The sequence below is a fragment of the Barbus barbus genome, assembly GCF_936440315.1.
Source record: "Barbus barbus genome assembly, chromosome: 15".
Taxonomy (NCBI): Eukaryota; Metazoa; Chordata; class Actinopteri; order Cypriniformes; family Cyprinidae; genus Barbus; species Barbus barbus.
Window position 1 is genome coordinate 14070211 of NC_136743.1, and position 20149 is coordinate 14090359.

Consider the following 20149-nt stretch of genomic DNA (forward strand, 5'->3'; position numbering starts at 1 on the left):
CTTACCACTACTCCCATTTTGTTTTTATAATGATTCAGATATATTCTGATTCCTGTTTTACTGAGATGCAAAAACGTGTACTCAAAAGTTCTCATATGTTTGGGAGGAATTATAGAGGAATTATTTAGTGATTCAAATAAATTAAACAATACAGATTAATTTGAATAAATAAACACTCCTGTTTTTGGTAGCTTTTATATTTAACAATTTTTTCAAAAATGGTAGCTTGACTGTAGCTTGGCAAGCTATACAGTAGTTTCAAAGTAAGTTGCCCACAATTGCTCAAAACAATATTTTTGAACACAAGGATCTGGTGCGCCAGCCTGTATAGGGGGCTCCTGCGTAACAACCAATACAGGTACAGGAGCTCCCAGCACCGGGCCCTGAGACAAGAACCAAGGTTGTCTCCTACATGTCTAAGGCACGTAGGGACTGCCACGTGACCTTGATCATGCAAAGCGGGTTTCCCCTTGGGGAGAGCCCCCTGGTCATGAGCCACCACTGTAGGGGTCTCATGTACAGCAGGCCAATAGGTATCACGTTGGACGCAGCCGCCATCAGACCCAGCAGTGTCTGAAACTGCTTGACAGTGAGTGACTGGCCTTCTTTCACTCTCCTGACTTCCGTGAGGATCGACTCGATCCGAGCAGGGGACATACATGATGGAGAAAGCACATTCTTCTTGGCGTTCAGTCTTAACCCCAACACTTTCATGTGAGCGAGAACAACATCTTGATGTTGGGCTGCCATTTGCTCTGATTGAGCGAGAGTCAACCATTCGTCGATGTAATTGAGTCCACACACTTCATAAAAGTGCAGGGTGAGAGTACTAGGCTGAAGGGAAGAATCCGATACTGGTAAGCTTTGCCCCCGAAAGCAAACCTCAGGAACTTCCTGTGAGTGGGAAGGATGGAGACATGGAAGTATGCGTCTTTTAGATCGATCGCGACAAACCAGCCCTCGGATCTGATTTGAGACACGACCTGTTTGAGTGTTAGCATCTTGAACTTTAGTCTGCTGACTGAACGGTTCAAATGACGCAGATCTAAAATGGGACGCAAACCTCCATCCTTCTTTGGAGCTATAAAGTACCAGCTGTAGAACCCGGACTCTCTTTCGTGAGGAGGAACCACCTCAATGGCCTCCTTCCATAAGAGAGTATCTACTTCTCGTTCCATTAGCAGAGCCTGCTCGGGGCCCACCAGAGTGGAATTCATCCAGTAGAATCGAGGCGGAAGAGAACCGAATTGGATTCTGTAGCCTCTCTCTACAGTACGCAGGACCCACTGAGACACATTTGGCAGTAGTTTCCACGCTGCAAAATAGTCTACTAAGGGAACCAGTCTCTCGAGACTGGCCTCTGGTGTAATTGGAGAGGCCAGAACGGCACTGGAACAGCATACCGGCAGAGAACGGACGAACTAGCTGCTCCAGAGACCCCCGAAGGGGTGGCGAGCATCTCAGCTCTGCTACGCTTCCGGGCGGAAGAAACTGAGATATATGTTCACTGGGGATCACTGCGCCCTGGAACTCCGTACATGGCAGGGTTAGCAGATCGACCTCCTAAGGGCACTGGGGCGAGACGTGTGCTGCGGTGATCGCCGCTCTTCCCCAGCCTCAGGGCTTCTTGGCCGAAGACCTCTTTGCCTGAAGAACGGTCCGCAGATCCGGCTTAGGCTGCGAGGTCCTCGACCAAGAGCCCTTCTTACCGCCCTGGCCCTGATTCTTTCGTGGGGGTTTTCGGGCGGCGACGCTCTCTTTCTGAACCTCCCTATATGAGGAGTCAGTACGCGGCAGGGGCTGCTCTCGCCCAGCACCGCTGGAACGCCGGTGCCGGCCTCCTGGTCTCCTGGTGCCTGTCGACGACGGCACGAGTGACCACCTCCACAATAGAGATAGAGACTCGCTCATCTCTGATCCCTCCATCAGACCGTGCTGCTAACCCCACGAGCACCGCAGCCGCTAAGCGGGGAACGCTGACGAAAGCACCCTCGTTTGAGAAGAGGGACTTTTGGGAGCGAAGCGTATGCAGAGGGAGGCTCTCGCAGTGCGGGCAGTCAACCCCCTCGAGAGCCGCCTCCACATGCCTCGCTACCAAGCAAACCACACACAAGCTGTGTGTATCACCTGCACACATGAAACGTTTGCAGGGAGAAACACACTGCTTGTATTGTTTGCTCTCGCCCTCGTGCTTTGCCTATACTGGCTTTTAGACATGATAGACAGACAACACCAAATATGACTCACAGAGACTAGCTGAGTCTCTGTGAGTGAGCTGAATGACAGGAGAGCGCTAGCTGAATGACAGAAAGGTGACGCCGGTTTCACCGCACGTGCTTTTGTACCAGCTGGTCATTACGTCACCTCGCCCGTGACATCTCGCCCATCCACTGGACAGATTTCACTTGTATTCAGAGCTGGTTACACTGAAGCCGTTCACCTAGCGTCTTCGGACGCAGTTCGAGTTGCTGAAGAGGAACCCAGCTTTAGGAAAGTGTGATGAAGTTTGCAAATAAACAGTTTGTGTGGTACATTTCAGCTCAGATTGTTTTGTGAATATGAATGCCCCAAAAATAGGCAGGGTCATGATTTTCAGTAAATAATGATTTTGATTTTGATTTTGGTTTGTTCATCACACAAAATTATCATACGACTTCAGAAAATCTTAAATATAGTGCAGAGCTTGTGGTGACCACTTTTATGATGTTTCTACACTGCTTTTGCATCCTTTTTTAAGGTTGGCAGCCTCAGGCCTTCTTCACTTTCATTATATTGAATCAGCAGCCAGGAAATTCTTTCTTCCTTTGAAAACTCACCTTTGTGATCCACAGAAGAACAAGTTTGGAACAACATTAGAGTAAATTACAAAACTTTTGGATGAACTATCCCTTTAAATGTAGGAAAAATGGTCTGTTTAATTCCAAGGATAAAAATAAACAAACAAAAATGGATGGGATGAAGAAAGGTTAGGAGAAAGGGAAGGAAAGTGAGGGCGAATTAATTACACTCAGCAGGAGCCAGAAAAATGTCACTCAATCATATATTAGGCAAAACATACACAGTTATTAATCTCTTTGACTGACACTTTTGATTCAGAATAAATTATTCATACCACTACGGACAAAGTTTGTCTCAATGAAAGCTCAGAAAATGTCTGCCTGACAGAAAATTGGGTTTATTGTCTCTCATTAAATAAGTTGAAATAACTGGTGAAAACATGCACATAATGAAGGATGAAGTTTGCATTACTCAATCTTCACTAATGAATGCTCATTTACAGTCAGACCACAAAAAAAAAAAAAAAAAAGAGCAGCTCTGGTATCAGTAAACCAAAGGTGCAAACATCAAGACAAAGTAAGATTTGTCCTTTTTCCACAGCTTGCTGTCAGACAGTAAATAAGGATGTCTGCATCATTTGGAGAAGCATAGTGAGCTAATCACCTATATATTACCAGCAGGCCGTATGTTACAACATTGAGGCAAAACAAATCAGTTGCAAGAAGCTAAATTTACATTGTGTTACGCAAAATGTCTATCACCTGTTCAATTTTGTCTATAAAATTTGCTCTGTTTCATTTAAAGGTCGTAAGTTATTGCACAAGTCAATGTTTTCATTAGGGTGGTTGGCCGGATACGGCTGCAGTTTGAGGGATTACTTCAGCCCCTTGAGACATGCATTGATTTGTGACAGTCCTTGTATCTGATGCATCATGCCGTTTCTAGAGCAGAATTCCTAGATGCTTTGTGATGAGACATTACATTATAATTATATAGCCTCAGAACATATTATTTAAATATATCACTATGATATCATTATTGTCTTTTTATATACATATGCAAGAATGCATGAAATTTGGCAGATCATTAGCCATAACTATATTATCACACAGCTCTCTATATAAAGCGCGTCCTTAGCGTTTGCACACGGAGGTATGTAAACCGCGACAATAACAATGGCCGTGAACTCCCGCGGCAGATAGAACGGTCGACACTTCACAAACATAAACTCCACCAGCGATGAACAGTGTTTTGATAATACCACAGCATTGTTACACCAGTCTTTGTTGATATACACACACAAGCCACCTCCGCGGGTCTTACCAGATAGTGATGAATTTCTATCCGCTCGGAAGCTAGTTAGCCCGTGCAGCTGAATGGCGGAATCCGGGATGTTGTCGTTTAGCCAAGTTTCAGTGAAAACAAACACACAACAATCCCTTGCCTCATGCTGTGTAGACCGACTGAGTTTAATTAAATCCAGTTTGTTTTCCAGAGAGCGAACACTTGAGAGCATGAGTGTTGGAAGAGCCGTTCTTGTGGGCTTAGCTCTTAGCCTAGCTCGTATACCTCCGTGCTTATGTCCCCTCTCACACCGCTTGCGACGCTGTCTTGTGCAGGTAGCTTCAGTAGGCAAGGCCTCCAGCAGTAAACAAAGGCCTCATAGCTTCTCAGTAGCCGCCGGCAAGAGTTGTTGTTTGTATGCGTTGCTGATATCCAAAAGACTTTGGCGATCATATATGTGTTTTGGATTAATTTCCTTGTGAGTTAGCGGTAATTTTACACTATATGGAGATGAACAGACGACATTAAAAGACATAAAAGCACCGTCTTTGGGACCCGGAGCAGCTGCTGCATCTTGGATCTTTTTTTCCCGCCATCTTGGATCTTTTTATCTTGGATCGTTTTATATATATATATATATATATATATATATATATATACAGGTCCTTCTAAAAAAATTAGCATATTGTGATAAAGTTCATTATTTTCTGTAATGTACTGATAAAAATTAGACTTTCATATATTTTAGATTCATTACAACACAACTGAAGTAGTTCAAGCCTTTTATTGTTTTAATATTGATGATTTTGGCATACAGCTCATGAAAACCCAAAATTCCTATCTCAAAAAATTAGCATATCATGAAAAGGTTCTCTAAACGAGCTATTAACCTAATCATCTGAATCAACTAATTAACTCTAAACACCTGCAAAAGATTCCTGAGGCTTTTAAAAACTCCCAGCCTGGTTCATTACTCAAAACCGCAATCATGGGTAAGACTGCCAACCTGACTGCTGTCCAGAAGGCCATCATTGACACCCTCAAGCAAGAGGGTAAGACACAGAAAGAAATTTCTGAACGAATAGGCTGTTCCCAGAGTGCTGTATCAAGGCACCTCAGTGGGAAGTCTGTGGGAAGGAAAAAGTGTGGCAGAAAACGCAACACAACGAGAAGAGGTGACCGGACCCTGAGGAAGATTGTGGAGAAGGACCGATTCCAGACCTTGGGGGACCTGCGGAAGCAGTGGACTGAGTCTGGAGTAGAAACATCCAGAGCCACCGTGTACAGGCGTGTGCAGGAAATGGGCTACAGGTGCCGCATTCCCCAGGTCAAGCCACTTTTGAACCAGAAACAGCGGCAGAAGCGCCTGACCTGGGCTACAGAGAAGCAGCACTGGACTGTTGCTCAGTGGTCCAAAGTACTTTTTTCGGATGAAAGCAAATTTTGCATGTCATTCGGAAATCAAGGTGCCAGAGTCTGGAGGAAGACTGGGGAGAGGGAAATGCCAAAATGCCTGAAGTCCAGTGTCAAGTACCCACAGTCAGTGATGGTCTGGGGTGCCATGTCAGCTGCTGGTGTTGGTCCACTGTGTTTTATCAAGGGCAGGGTCAATGCAGCTAGCTATCAGGAGATTTTGGAGCACTTCATGCTTCCATCTGCTGAAAAGCTTTATGGAGATGATTTCATTTTTCAGCACGACCTGGCACCTGCTCACAGTGCCAAAACCACTGGTAAATGGTTTACTGACCATGGTATTACTGTGCTCAATTGGCCTGCCAACTCTCCTGACCTGAACCCCATAGAGAATCTGTGGGATATTGTGAAGAGAAAGTTGAGAGACGCAAGACCCAACACTCTGGATGAGCTTAAGGCCGCTATCGAAGCATCCTGGGCCTCCATAACACCTCAGCAGTGCCACAGGCTGATTGCCTCCATGCCACGCCGCATTGAAGCAGTCATTTCTGCAAAAGGATTCCCGACCAAGTATTGAGTGCATAACTGAACATAATTATTTGAAGGTTGACTTTTTTTGTATTAAAAACACTTTTCTTTTATTGGTCGGATGAAATATGCTAATTTTTTGAGATAGGAATTTGGGGTTTTCATGAGCTATATGCCAAAATCATCAATATTAAAACAATAAAAGGCTTGAACTACTTCAGTTGTGTTGTAATGAATCTAAAATATATGAAAGTCTAATGTTTATCAGTACATTACAGAAAATAATGAACTTTATCACAATATGCTAATTTTTTTAGAAGGACCTGTATATATATCCATATACTCAACTATATCATCACACAACTATACAGTTGGGCAAAAAAGTATTTAGTCAGCCAGCAATCATGCAAGTTCTCCCACTTAAGAAGATGAGAGAGGCCTGTAATTTTCATCATAGGTACACTTCAACTATGAGAGACAGAATGGGGGGAAAGAATCCAGGAAATCACATTGTAGGATTTTTAATGAATTCATTGGTAAATTCCTCTGTAAAATAAGTATTTGGTCACCTACAAACAAGCAAGATTTCTGGCTCTCACAGACCTGTAACTTCTTCTTTAAGAGGCTCCTCTGTCCTCCACTCGTTACCTGTATTAATGGCACTTGTTTGAACTTGTTATCAGTATAAATAACACCTATCCACAACCTCAGTCACACTCCAAATTCCACTATGGCCAAGACCAAAGAGCTGTCAAAGGACACCAGAAACAAAATTGTAGACCTGCACCAGGCTGGGAAGACTGAATATGCAATAGGCAAGCAGCTTGGTGTGAAGAAATCAACTGTGGGAGCAATTATTAGAAAATGGAAGACATACAAGACCACTGATAATCTCCCTCGATCTGGGGCTCCACGCAAGATCTCACCCCGTGGGGTCAAAATGATCACAAGAACGGTGAGCAAAAATCCTAGAACCACACGGAGGGACCTAGTGAATGACCTGCAGAGAGCTGGGACCAAAGTAACAAAGGCTACCATCAGTAACACACTACGCCGCCAGTGACTCAATCCTGCAGTGCCAGACGTGTCCCCCTGCTTAAGCCAGTACATGTCCGGGCCCGTCTGAAGTTTACTAGAGAGCATTTGGATAATCCAGAAGAGGATTGGGAGAATGTCATATGGTCAGATGAAACAAAATAGAACTTTTTGGTAAAAACTCAACTCGTCGTGTTTGGAGGAGAAAAAATACTGAGCTGCATCCAAAGAACACCATACCTACTGTGAAGCATGGGGGTGCAAACATTGTGCTTTGGGGCTGTTTTTCTGCAAAGGGACCAGGACGACTGATCCGTGTAAAGGAAAGAATGAATGGGGCCATGTATCGTGAGATTTTGAGTGAAAACCTCCTTCCATCAGCAAGGGCATTGAAGATGAAACGTGGCTGGGTCTTTCAGCATGACAATGATCCCAAACACACCGCCCGGGCAACGAAGGAGTGGCTTCGTAAGAAGCATTTCAAGGTCCTGGAGTGGCCCAGCCAGTCTCCAGATCTCAACCCCATAGAAAATCTTTGGAGGGAGTTGAAAGTCCATGTTGCCCAGCAGTGTTAATTTCGTTGACGAAGACGAACCTTTTTTCTGTGACTAAGACTAGATGTTGACGAGCTAAAACTAACATCTGATAATAAAAACTATGACGAAATTTATGCGCGTCTTCGTTAACAAGACGAGACGGGACTAAAATGTTATTTGAGGACTACCGGACATTCAAAATACATCCTATAGGCTAAATTAACTGTCTTGTCTTTCAAAATGTGCGTCTCTGTCATTGGAAAAGGGCGTTTGCATGGCAGCCGCGGTGGACGGATAGGCTACCAAAACGCGAACTAGCGATCTGAAACAATGGCCTCAGCTCCCGAAGGGTTAGGGAGTGGGTGACTAGACGTCCCGTTTTTCCCGGGAGTCACAATTCATTGTTGATTAACTTAAAGTCAGTGAAGGTGCGTTAGGCGGAAACGCACTGATAGAAGTGCTCTCTCTCGCGCACGCTCCACTTCTTCAGTTCTCATACAGCGCGCAATTAGTTCTCAGCGCTCAAATACACACACAGCAGTCCAAATGTCTATCGTGTAGAGTATCTCACGGAAATACAGTCCGTTATGGTTTAAGTGAGCTTAAACAGGTGGGTGAAAACTGAATGTATGTCAGTAGGCTATTGCATGCATACCTTCCATCTTAAATGGACAGCATTCCTAATTATCTGTCATAAATGTTAACCAACAAAAGATGTTAAATAAATGTATACTTAAGTAAACCTACTGTATCTGAAAAATGAGTTTCATTTATATCTCTACCAAAAAATGAAAATGTATTCCAGTTTTTCCAAATTCAATCCTTGATTCAAATTTCTCATAACTAAGCTTAATTGATTTGGTCTAAAGAGAGAAGTATTGATGACTATTTTTGTTTAAATACTACATATAAAATAGCTACCAAAATAAATGTTGGTAACTGCAGTTTGACTAAAAGTAATGACTAAAAGTTGACAAAAATGCAATGACTTTTCGTCGACTAAAACTAGACTAAAACTATGAAAGACTCAAATGACTAAAACTAGACTAAAACTATGAAAGACTCAAATGACTAAAATGTGACTAAGACTATTAAGCTTTTTCGTCTCAAGATAAAGACTAAGACTAAATAAAAAATGCCTGCCAAAATTAACACTGTTGCCCAGCAACAGCCCCAAAACATCACTGCTGTAGAGGAGATATGCATGGAGGAATGGGCCAAAATACCAGCAACAGTGTGTGAAAAACTTGTGAATACTTACAGAAAACGTTTGACCTCTGTCATTGCCAACAAAGGGTATATAACAAAGTATTGAGATGAACTTTTGTTATTGACCAAATACTTATTTTCCACCATAATTTGCAAATAAATTCTTTAAAAATCCTACAATGTGATTTCCTGCATTCTTTCCCCCCATTCTGTCTCTCATAGTTGAAGTGTACCTATGATGAAAATTACAGGCCTCTCTCATCTTTTTAAGTGGGAGAACTTGCACAATTGGTGGCTGACTAAATACTTTTTTGCCCAACTGTATATATAAAGTTGTATATATATATATATATATACAACTTTACCCAGATACAAACAGCATATTCATATAAAGCGATATATATATATACAGAATATACTATATACTGTAGCAACTCTTAACTGCTTGATTGCTTGCATTGTAAACTATATTATTGTACAACTAAATTATCTGCTGAATTCTACTATAAGGCAATATATTAAGATATTATAAACACTAACATCATGATTTTCTATAAAGCTTTGAAATTGTGAAAAGTACTATTCAAATAAAATTTAACTTGACTTGAATATATATATATATATATATATATGAGCATACATATCTTTACAATCGTTATTTTCCAAAAAGTTTTGAAATAAGTTAAATTAAATGAAGAAAATAACAACAATAAATTCAAAAACACCAGGCTTAATAAAAGATTTGTATGACAGGAGAGTTTTTTTTTGTATGACAGGAGAGTTTTTAATGAGGCTTCATGAAACAGCAAACGTTCATCAGTAACACAGATGGAACTAAGTGGTCTACAAATTTGATTTATAAAAAAGATCAACACTTTGATTGGCTTTATAAAGTCCCCTGCAGTAATGTATGGTCTTGATTGTGGATGTGAGCCCGATGCAATAGGACAGCTAGCCGTTTAATATTTAATGAATGAGATGGCAGCAGACACTGAATAAATTAAAGCCTTTAATCATCTGGACCATTAATGACATAGTCAACATGGAAAATTAGATTTCTGGGTCCCCTGATAGTTTAGATTAGCCACACACCTCAAGTGATGTCGCATTTGTTACACATTGCAGATTGAGGAGATGGGGTATGCCAAACAAAACAACAAGAAAATAGCCAATAACACAAAGGACACTTTTGTGGAAACCTCAACCGCACCCTATCGCTAAATAAGCCAAGGCTCAAAACAGCTAAATAAGATCCATCTTCCAGACAGAAAGGTTAACTTAATAGAAAATTCAGGCCATTAGCTTTGGATTACATCATAGCTATAGCGAGCAATAAATGGTATGGGTGCCGGTAACCCGATCCTGGAAGGGCAGCCTGGTGTACTTTGCTGAACGTGAGGTTTATTCCTTGTAGCATTTGGGTTGTGACATATACTGTGATTTCGAACAAGAGCCCTCACCTACAAGCAATTCCTTTTCTCCCTCTCAGCCTCGATGTTCACCTCTGTGTTTATTGGTCCGTTAAATAATTCATCACCATAGCTCTTAGAACGTGTGGGAGTGTATCTGCGTGTGGGGCATATTGCACTTGATCGGAATCACAAATCCCCGAGGACACATTCTTATTTGGAATTTCAAGGGGACGTTCATTAGACCAAAACAAGACATTTCCCGCCAACTCCAGTCCTGCATACAAAGTGTGAGTTAAGCGTGATGAAGTCAGAAGAACAATCCCTATAGCTGAGGGCTTGGGTTTAATACGTGTGCCAGGAATAATCTGCAGGAGTCTGAGGCTCAATGAATGAATTTTATGATTCAGCCAGGGTACCTGAGCCAAGAATGTGCAGATCAAATGTCAATCACTTCTCGGCAGATCCAACTTGCTCAAGGCTATTAGCACAAAAACTCACTCATTTGAGATTTGTGTTGAATTTCCTACTGCAGAAAAAACAAACTGCCAGTTACATCAAAGAACTGGGCCGACTGTTTACTAAAAACTTATTTTTAATATTTTTTTTACAAATGAAATGGACGTCAAAACTGTTAGGTACCAACATTCTTCAAAATACCTTCGATGTTCCACAGAATTAGAATCATATAGGTTTGGAACGTCATGAGGGTGAGTGAATGATAACACATATTTCATTTTGGGGTGATCTCGTTAATGTTTAAATTAGCAGAGTCAGCCAACACTCTAAAAATGCTGGGTTAAAAACCACCCAAGTTGGGTTAAAAATGCACAAACTCAGTGAATGGGCTGTTTTGGTTAAATGTTAAAACCAACCTGCTGGATAGTATTATTGTTTAAAAATTACTATATTTCTTGCTTAAAATGAATCCAAAATTAACATTTATTAATATATTTAATAAAGGAGCATTTATTAATAAGTTTAATAAATAATAAACATTTATTAAATTGCATATTACTAAAGGTTCATCTTTGGATTATTACTGATGCCTCTAGTAAGGTGTCTGATTTTGGGTTCATATTAACCCAGCCACAGTCATTTTTAAACAATAGTTGAGTTAAAAGACAAACAAACTACCCAGCAGGTTGGTTAAACATTTAACCCAACCACTGGGTCAAAACAACCCAAACGCTGGGCTTGTCCATATTTAACCCAACTTGGGTTGTTTTTAATCCAGCATTTCTTTGTGGCAATATTATTTAAAAACATGTTTATTCTTAACAGCTACATTTAAATGGTTCCAGAACATCCAGTGATTCTAATCTAAATATACGCATGAAATGAAGAAATGTGACATGATGGAGACTGTGTACAACTCTCAATATCACATCTCATAAAATGTGCATAAGCAAATGCGACTTCAAAAACCATGAAATACAATCCCCTAAATAATTTCTTTCAGATATCTATTAACTGTGAATGTTTCCTTCTGGAAAGATAATAATAAAAAAAAGTTTTTATTGTCATTGATTCAGAAAATATTGATTAGTTTTCCTTTAATAATGCATATCTTAAACCACTAGCCAAGTCGATGAACTTGATTTGTTTGGTCTAACAATAGATCATTAAAGAAACTTATGCATATAACAAAATACATTCATTACAATGGAGATTAGTAATAAAAATAAATGTATTTTCTGCTGAACGTGGAGTCTCTCTAGATCACACTGCAAATATTATCTGGTGTGCATAATGATCATAAAAGCATTCATAGGTGATTATGGAAGTCATTTCCTCTTACAGGTACCCAAGGTAGCCCCTGTGGCAAATGTGTTTGTAATCCATATACATATGTAGGATCTGACATCTTTACTACGCATTGTGTTGATTTCCCATTGCATCAACTGCCTGGCAATATTTATATATTTTCTGCAAATGGCCTTTAAATAATTCATTATCAGTGCTATTTGGGGGCCAAATGCACCCTCTTGTATTATGCATGATGAGTCTATATAGCAGCTGATGTCCCAGGACATTTGTGAAATGACAGTGCCACTCCAGCAGCCAGATCACGATACCAGACCATCTTGGGTCCGTGTGTCACATCCACGTCACACCGGCCCTTCTGGTAACTGGATCCAAATCAGGATACAAAAAAAAAAAATCACAACTGAATCTCTAGGAGAATCACGTGTCCATACTGATTCACGTCATTTGAGGCCTTTGCTGCAGGAAACTTATGCAAAAAATGCAAATGCAAAAAAAAACAAGTTGTTGGGAAAATCAAAATGTAAGACAGGATCTCACCTTCATGAACCGTAACCCCACAAACACATCAAATTCTGTTGATAGTAGTCAGTGACTCACAACAGAAACTCTTTCTTCTGACATGTCTATCAAGAAAAACTCCTCGTCTTTCACCTAGCTGTTTTTAGGGCATAAATGACATCTCAATCTGTCTGCCTACAACAACCTGGTATCAGCTGTTGCAATCAATTATTAACTTAGATGCTGTAAGAAAAGTTTCAAAGATACTTTAGTGTTATATAAAAACAACGTGTTACTGAAGTAAAGTGAGATGTCAACGTGCCAGCCCACTTCTCTTAGATCAGATAGTTACAGGGGTCATGCATTCTGCCACCATTAGACTACATTGCAATTTTGTCTGTTAGTTTCTGTCAAATAAGTATTTATTGTTTTTGCTCATCTTTTGCTCACCAAGGCTATATACAGTATATATATATATATATATATATATATATATATATATATATATATATATATATATATATATATATAATTGCAATACAGTAAAACAGTAATATTGTGAAGTATTTTTAACATTTTATAATGTAATCTATTCCTGTGCAAAACTGAATTTTCAGCAGCCATTACTTCAGTCTTAAAAGGCATAGTTCACCTAAAAATGAAAATTCTGTCATTAATTACTCACCCTCATGTCGTTCCAAACCTGTAAGACCTTTCTTCATCTTGGGAACACAAATAATCCTCAAGATATTTTTGATGAAATGCGAGAGCTTTCTGACCCTGCATAGACAGCAATGCAACTACCATGTTCAAGGCCCAGAAAAGTAGTAAAGACATCTTTCAAATAGTCCATGTGACATCAGTGGTTCAACCTTAATTTTATGAAGCTACAGGAATACTTTTTGTGTGCAAAGAAAACAAAAATAATGACTTTATTAAACAATGTAGTCTCTTATATGTTAGTCTCTGCCGCACGTTCAGGAGAGTCAAGAATTTATTCTTATTTCTTCTTATTATTATTATTATTATGAAAACAGATTTTGCTGCATAATATTTTGTAAAAACCAGGATTCTTTCATGAATAGAAAGTTCAAAAGTTTAGCATTTATTGGTAACACTTTAGAATAGGGACCAATTTTCAGTATTAACTAGTTGCTTATTAGCACACCGATTATTAACATATTAGCTGTTTATTAGTACTTATAAAGCACATATTCTGCATGACCATATTCTACATCCCTAATCCTACCCAATACCTAAACTTAACAACTACCTTACTAACTATTAATAAGCAGCAAATTAAGGAGTTTATTGAGGCAAAAGTCATAGGTTAATGGTTTGTTGATAGTGAGAATTGTACCTTAAAATAAAGTGTGAAATCTTACTGACCCCAAACTTACGAAAACACACGAAATACTATTCAAAAATGCCAAATGTTGAAAATTGTTCCAATACTTTCAAATATGAATATACCATTTTTCTAATTTATGAAAAAGCTTTTAACGAAAACATTTCATGCTTTAATTAAAAAACGTTTTATGTTCATATTTTTATTAGTAAATAAATCTTTCACATACAGTGCCCTCCAAAAGTATTGGAACAGTAAAGACAAAATTGCTCTGTTGGCTGTGGAGTCGAGACATTTACAAATATGATTAAAAGATGAATATGAGACAAAACTACAGAATGTCACATTTTATTACTGGGTGATTCAACACATAGATGTTTTACCAGCTAAGAAGATCAGCACTTTTAGAGTTTCATCCCTCTATCTGATGTGAGCATAAGTATTGGAACAGTTGCCTCACAGGTCTTTCTAAGTGATCAGTTGTCTCCTGTTGCATTAATTCTTCAGATATTAAAAAACAGGGAAAGTGTTGTATCAGTTATATCCATTACTTCTGTATTCTGAATCTTGTATTCTATGATGACACACACAAACCAGGATGAAGACGAGGGAGCTGACTTTGAGAGAAAAGCAAGCAATTTGGATGCTAAAAGAAAAGAGGAAGTCAGTTAGAGCTCTAGCAAAAACAAAGGGCATGGAGAAATTTTTGAATTTTCCAAGAGTTTGGAAACCACCAGCGACACCAGCAACCAACAACGACCTGATCGGCTGAGAAAACAACAGTAGTTGATGACAGACAAATCATAAAAGCTGTGAAAATGAATCCTAAACGACTTTGAAATTTGAACTTCCAGAAAGCTTTTGCACCAAAAATAGAAAGGCAAGATTAGAGTTTGCAAAAAAGCACAAAGTTGAGCCAGAAAGGTTTTAGAACTGTATTTATGGACCGATGAGACAAAGATGAACCTTTATCTAAGTGATGGGAAAGCAAAAATGTGGAGAAAAAAAGGGAACGGCAATGATCCCAAGCATACAGCCTCATCTGTAAAGCATGGTGGAGGTGGTGTCATGGCATGGGCATGCAAGTTTACTGATGACTTAATGTATGATGACAGTAGCAGAATGAATTTGGAAGGGTACAAAACCATCTTGCCTACCAATATTCAAGAAAATGCCACCAGAGTCATTGGGAAGTGCTTCATGTTGCATCAGGACAATGACGCAAAACACCCTGCTAGCTCAGTCAAGGAATTTATAAGGGTAAAGAAATGGAAAGTCTTAGATTGCCCAAGTCAATCTCCAGATTTCAATCTGACTGAACATACATTTCACCAGCTGGAGAGGAGAGTAAAGGCAGAAACTCCCTAAAACAAGCAACAATTGGAATTGGCTGCATTAAAGGCTGGGAAAAGCAAGGATGAGACCAAGAGTCTGGTGATGTCTATGGGTCACAGACTCACTGCTGTGATTGTGCGCAAGGGATCTGCAACTAAATGATAGCTTTTAATCTTTTATATCTGCCTTGTGTTCAACTGTCCCAATACTTATGCTCACATTAATGAGTGGGATGAACTCTAAAAGTGCTGTTCTTTTTATTTGGTAAAACATGTATGTGTTGAAACGGCTAATAATAAAATGTGACATTGTGTAGTTTTGTCTCATATTTATCTATTAATCATATTTGCAAATGTCTTGACTCCACAGCCAACAGAGCGATTTTGTCTTTACTGTTCCAATACTTATGGAGGGCACTGTATTACCCAATGATTCAACTCACCCCTTGACATGCGAATGACAAATTGTGTCACCAGGCCACTATTGTCAGTCTGTGTCTCGTGTTCCCCCGCCTCTCGTGTCCATATTTGGCCTTTCTGTTCCTGTTCTCATTCCCTGCTCATTAGTTGATTAGTCCCTAGCCCTGTGTTTGATTGCCCCGCACCTGTTTCTGTTCTTCCTCATTAATTTCCCTGTGTTCTTAAGCCCTGTGTCTCCCTGTCTCCCATGTCCTGTATTGTTCGTCAATCCTCCAAGCTCCATGTTCTGCACAGTTGGAATTACAATAAAAACCTGGTTTGGATATCTCCGTGTCTCCTCGCTCCTATGTCCCGAGAGGGAACGTGACACAATACAGGACCAAAACAGTAAGCGGCGTCCGACCTTTTTTTTGTTTCCATTTTGTGACAGTTTTTTGTTTGTTCCAGTTTTTTTCTCTGCGGCATGGACGCCGCCTCCCGCTTCGCCGCCCTGATCCGCGAGGGTTGTCCGTTCTATGAGTTCGCGGAGAAGTTCTGTGCGATCGCCGCAGCGACGGCTTTTGACGATAACACTCTGAACAAGCTGTTCTGGCTCGGGGCAAACTACCACCGTCCCGTGGGAAGAGTCCGGTCCCGAGCCAGCTCGCCGTCGTCCGCGGCTCTCCCAAGTCCTCTGCCATTCGCGCTTCCAGAGCGCCCCTGTGAATTCGCGCTTCAAGAGCGCCCTCCTGTGCCAGCTCCTCGCAGGTGGACTCCTACGTCTCCGCTGGTCCCGCCCAGCTCTCCAGCGTCTCCGCTGGTGCCGTCCAGCTCTCCTGCGTCTCCGCTGGTCCCGTCCAGCTCAGCTCCTCCAGAGCGCCCCCAAGTGTCTGCGCTTCCACAGCGCCCTCCCGTGCCGGCCCCCCGCACGTGCCCTCCTGCGTCTCCACTGGTTCTGTCCAGCTCCGCGCTGCAAGAGCGCCCAACAGAGTCCGCGCTGCAAGAGCGCCCGACAAGGCCCGCCCCTCAGGGGCTCCCAGGGAGGAGCTTCCCCAAGAAAATTTTGGGGGGGGATAAGAGGGTCACAGCCTGTGTGGCCGGGCCAAGGGCCAAGGTCACAGAACCCCTCGGGCGGTCTGAAAAGATAGGGCCGTGGCCTCCCGAGTCCCCTGGTCCGCCCTGGCCTCCCGAGTCCCCAGATCCGCCCTGGCCTCCCGAGTCCCCTGGTCCGCCCTGGCCTCCCGAGTCCCCTGACCCGCCCTGGCGTCCAGAGTCTCCTGTCCGGCCATGGCTCCCGGAACGGGCCCCGCCCTGGAGGCCGGTAGCCCTGCCCCCTGATCCCTGGAGGCCTCCAGAGCGCCCACCCCCCCTCCCCTTAGGATGGTGTATGACGTGAGCACACGCCTTCGGAGGGGGGCGTAATGTCAGTCTGTGTCTCGTGTTCCCCCGCCTCTCGTGTCCATATTTGGCCTTTCTGTTCCTGTCCTCGTTCCCTGCTCATTAGTTGATTAGTCCCTAGCCCTGTGTTTGATTGCCCCACACCTGTTTCTGTTTTTCCTCGTTAATTTCCCTGTGTTCTTAAGTCCTGTGTCTCCCTGTCTCCCATGTCCTGTATTGTTCGTCAATCCTCCAAACTCCATGTTCTGCACAGCTGGAATTACAATAAAAACCTGGTTTGGATATCTCCGTGTCTCCTCGCTCCTATGTCCCGAGAGGGAACGTGACAACTATGGATACTTTCTTCTAATTTCATTTTATAGCTGTATTCAATCATCGTCAGATTCAATTAAAAAGAAAACGTCTTCTAATGACAGATTATTTTTTAAAATATGTTTTCTAGCTGTACTATTTTAATAAACAGGATCAATACTGAGTGACAGAGCTATGTGGTGGAGGTTGCACTCTAGAAGAGTGGTGCGTTTGTGTTCCCACGCCTCTGCGCCACATGCGTCAGCTCCTATGTGTGGAATCCCAGCTTGTCAAACGTTCAGGGCCCCTCAGGGTCTCTTGCTTGCCTTACAACTCTGAGTGCAGCTGCGATCTGCCATGATCACAGTTTTAGGCAGATACTCTCTCTCTCTCTCTCTCTCTCTCTATCTCCCCCTCCCCCCTAAGTTCTATGTAATGGAAAGAAAATGAGTCACTGGGTTGTACAATGCTACGTAAATGCAGAAGGCGAAGCTTTTTCAGAATTAAACTCCCACTTCAACCAGATCAAACAAGTTCAAAAAGCACACCGAATGCCATTGAGCAACCCTGTAACAAGTTGCGATTTCAGATGGCTCCTGTCGACTACTTATAATATAATAATATACTTATACTTATAATAGCGAGAAGAGGAATCAAAAGTGTGTGTCTGCGTCTCTCACCAAAGGTGTTAAGGGATCACAGAGCCATTGACACTTTGTACTGACACCAGAAAAAGATAGCTGTGGAGGGAGAAAAGAGCTCTGAGCCAAAAGCATGCATGCAATTTTAATGAACGCAAAAAATGCAAACCAAAACTAAAATAGCTCCTTTGCCCATTACAAAAGTTTTGAGTCGGATGAAGGAGCAGGTTTGAAGTGGAAAAACATAATAGCTATGGAGAAACACAGACAGAGCCTAATGGCCATTATATCATAAACAGCAGGTGTTTGCACATACAATATCAAGGGAATTTCACACATAAAATCTGTGGTGAGAGCTTCCAACAACATTATCCGTTCTCACTTTTAAGTAATTCATCCTTGGCGGTACTTCAGGAAATTAGTCTTTTAATATATCCCTAATAGCTCACTTAAAGGTTATGTCTATCTGATGGCTTTTAAGAAACACACATTTCTCCAGTATATTAATCTTGAAGAATGATTAGATAGAAATAGATAATAGTTTTGTTCTGAATAAATCGGATATCATCTAATAACTGCTTTCGGAGTGCTTAATTAAACATAATCCCATTGTTCCTCTACATTTGCCTTCCTTCCGGTAACTGCTCTTTGTATTCATGTTGGTTTCAAATGGTTCTGAAAAACTTTTATACCATTTTCTTTTTTAACCAATATCATTAACTATTAATTTAGAAATATACTTGTGCTTTTAGAGAGTCACACATTTTACAATCTGAGCTAATCTTGCCTGGTCATAAAAAGATTTTTCTAATAATGACCTATTATCTGAAAAAACACTTTTTGACATTGACATAAAATCATGAGGGTCCATAGGAGTCCTCTTTGAGAGAATTCATGTTTTATGTATTTTTGAGCACACTGGTGCACATGACAAAAGTTATTTTCAGACATTAATAAGCAGTGAAAAATTTTTTTTTCTAAGAAATAACAGTAACAGGTTATGCCAAACTACACTGAAAAATAATACATACTGTATGTTTACATTGCATTTTTTACAACCTGGCCTCATAAAAATATGCACCTCTGTGCACTTTTTGTGCGACACCGTTTTTACGTACCCAACTGCACATTTCGCCGCAGTTTCAAAGAGAAATGTCGACTGAGTGGCGCTAAAATACGGGTTCAATACGTAAACTCTGACACGTTTTTATTATGTTGATATTGTCAGTCTGTGTCTCATGTTTCCCCGCCTCTCGTGTCCATATTTGGCCTTCCTGTTCCTGTCCTTGTTCCATGTTCATTTGTCTCCAGCCCTGTTAATTGCCCCACACCTGTTTCTGTTCTTCCCTGTTGATTTCCTAGTGTTTATAAGCCCTGTGTTTCCCTGCCCCTGTGTCCGGTATTGATCGTCATCTATGTTCGTCTCTCCCCAAGCTCCTCATCTGCCTGTTTCAATAAAGGATTATTATTGGAATCTCCTTGTCTCCGTGCCCCTTGTCTCCCAAGAGGGAACGTGACAGAATACCGGAATGACAACAGTAAGCGGCACTTTTCACCCCCCATTTTGTTTTCTGTTTTGAAACAGTTTTTGTTTGTTCCAGTTTGTTTTTCCCTCCGCGGCGATGGAATTCGCCGCCGCCTCCGCGCTCTTCTCCTACGAAATCTCCCCTTCGTGGAGTACACCGGGGTGTTCTGCCGGCTCGCCGCGGTGACGGATCTGCAGGACGCGGCCATCCTCCACCTGTTCCGGCTCGGAGCCGTTTACAACTTCCCCATTTACCTCCCAGACACCTCTGGATTGACCTGGAGGGAAGGAATATACCGGTGTCTGGGAGACTTCCGGGCCCGAGCCAGAACCAGCCCGTCATCGTCCGCTACTCCCCCGAGCCTGCCGCTCGCGCTTCAAGAGCGCCCCCGCGAATCCGCCCTCCTGTGCCTGCTCCTCGCAGGTGGACTCCTGCATCTCCGCTGGTCCCGCCCAGCTCTCCTGCGTCTCCGCTGGTCCCGTCCAGCTCTCCTGCGTCTCCGCTGGTCCCGTCCAGCTCAGCTCCTCCAGAGCGCCCCCAAGTGTTTGCGCTTCCAGAGCGCCCCCAAGTGTCTGCGCTTCCAGAGCGCCCTCCCGTGCCGGCCCCCCGCACGTGTCCTCCTGCCAAGGCGAAAAAGAACCCCTCGAGCGGTCCAAAAAAATAGGGCCCTGGCCTCCTGAGTCCCCTGACCCGCCCTGGCCTCCCGAGTCCCCTGTCCCGCCATGGCCTCCCGAATCCCCTGACCCGCCATG